This window comes from Acinonyx jubatus, chromosome X, assembly GCF_027475565.1.
Source record: "Acinonyx jubatus isolate Ajub_Pintada_27869175 chromosome X, VMU_Ajub_asm_v1.0, whole genome shotgun sequence".
NCBI classification, from domain to species: Eukaryota; Metazoa; Chordata; class Mammalia; order Carnivora; family Felidae; genus Acinonyx; species Acinonyx jubatus.
This window is the reverse complement of record NC_069389.1, coordinates 9,811,387-9,813,701: the sequence shown is the minus strand read 5'-3', so window position 1 is coordinate 9,813,701 and position 2,315 is coordinate 9,811,387. Positions and strand designations below refer to the sequence as shown.

The 2,315-nt window shown below is 45.3% G+C and overlaps 1 pseudogene; it reads left to right on the top strand.

The window, feature by feature from the left end:
- The first annotated feature begins 751 nt into the window (after positions 1 to 751).
- LOC106971051 (40S ribosomal protein S6-like) lies at positions 752 to 1,735 on the top strand (annotated as a pseudogene).
- The last annotated feature ends 580 nt before the right edge of the window (positions 1,736 to 2,315 follow it).

Below are 2,315 nucleotides of genomic sequence, written 5' to 3'. Positions count from 1 at the left end.
AGGTCCAAGACCATTTGATGGGGAAAGGCTAGTCTTTTCAACTAATAATGTTGGCAAAACTGGATATCCACATGCAAAAGAGGGATTGAACCTTTCTCTTATACCATATACAAAAATTAACTGAAGGGGTACAGGATGAGATGCCCCAAAATGTGCCACTTTGGCCTAAAGATTATTTTGACTTAAAAGTAATTGAAACCCAGCAGACGCAGGAAAAGCTCTCTGCCTCCCCCATAACTGCCCACGCTGCCCTTGGAAAGGAGAGCCCATACCAGGAAGACAGCTATTAACAGACTCCCCTTTACCTAAGAGACTCATATGCACAACAGGGCAACCTTATTTTGCCAAACATCTTTCACCTTCTTGCTAATGAGCTTTCTTCCCTTCGTGTCCTCAGGCCCCCGTGTTTTTCCTCAGCTCATATGAGCTTCGTGTTGCCTCATTGTCTTCGGAATCTCCCGTCCCTGTGGACTCCCTGTACATATGCTATTAAATCTGAGCTTCTCCCGTTAATCTGTCTCATATCAATTTGATTCTAAGCCCAGCTAGAAGACCTGGGAGGGCAGAGGACCGTCTTCCTCCCCGACAAAAACATAAAGGAAGAGCTTCGTGACTTTGGATTTGACAATGATTGCTTGGAAATGACACCAAAAGTACAGAAAACAAAAGTCATAACAGACAAATGGGATTCTCTCAAACTTTGTGTATTGCTCTTTCTCATGGCGCCTTGGAGGCAGTAGGCAGCTTTAGGATGAAGCTGGACATCTCCTTCCCAGCTACCGGTTGCCAGAAACTCATTGGAGTGAATGATGAACGCAAACTTCGTACCTTTGATGAGAAGCATATGGCTACAGAAGTCGCTGTGGATGCTCTGAGTACAAAATGGAAGGGTTACGTGGTCCGAATCAGTGGTGACGATGACAAATAAGGCTTCCCCACGAAGCAGGGTGTCTTGACCCGTGGCCGTGTCTGCCTGCACCTGAGTCGGGGCATCCCCAGTCCAGACCAAGGAGGACTGGAGAAAGAAAGCACAAATCTGCCCCGGGGATGCATTGGGGATGCATGCATTGGGATGCCAATCTCAGTGTTCTCAACTTGGTCATTGTGAAAAAGAGAAAAAAAGCGGGGGAGAAGGATATTCTTGGACTCACTAGTACTACCGTGCCTCATTGCCTGGGGCCCCAAAGAGCTAGTGGAATCCGCAAACTTTTCAGTCTCTCTAAAGAAGATGGTGTCTGCCGATACGTTGTGAAAAAGCCCCTAAACAAAGAAGGGAAGAAACCTAGAACCAAAGCGCCCGAGATTCAGCATCTCTTTCCTCCATGTGTCTTCCAACAGACACGTCGGCGTATCACTCTGAAGAAACAGCATACTAAGAAAAATAAGGAAGAGACTGCAGAGCACGCTAAACTTTTGGCCAAGAGAATGAAGGAGGCCAAAGAAAACCGCCAGGAACAGATTGCCAAGAGACGGACACTGTCCTTTGTGTCTTGGGAACTTCTTTTTTTTTTTTTTTTAATGTTTTTTAACATTCATTCATTTTTGAGAGACAGAGTGAGAGTCCGAAGCAGGCTCCAGGCTCTGAGCTGTCAGCACACAGGCCCAACACGGGGCTCGAACCCACGAACCGTGAGCCTGTGACCTGAGTCGACGTTGGATGCTCAACCGACCGAACCACCCAGGCGCCCCTCGTCTCTTGAGAACTACCTCCAGGTCTGAGTCCAGTCAAAACTGAGATTTTCTAAGAGCAACAAATAAGACCAGACATCGACAAGCAAACAACGTTTGTGTATCAAAGGACGTCATCAACAAAAACTAACTCAAAAGTTAACAAAAAAACCTAAAAACACAACCCGTGGGATGGGAGAAAATCTTTGTAGATCATCTACCTGATAAAGGGTGAATAATTAGAGCACAGAACCCGTACAACTCAATAACAACTCACAAATAACATGATTTAAAAACAGCCGAAATTCTGGAACAGACATTTCTACAAATGGCCAACAAGCGTATGAAAAGATGCTCAACGTCACTCATCATTAGAGAAATGCACATCAACAACCCCAATGAGATACAACTGCTTCATACCCATTACGATGGCTGAAGGAAAGGAAAGGAAAGGAAAGGAAAGGAAAGGAAAGGAAAGGAAAGGAAAGGAAAGGAAAGGATAGAAAAAAGAAAACAAGTATTGGTGAAAATGTGAGTGATTGAGACCCTGGTGTACTGTTGACGAGATTGTAAGATGGTGGGACCCCCACGACAGAGTACGACGATTCCACTTCTGGGTATATATCCAAAAGAATGGCAAGAAGGGT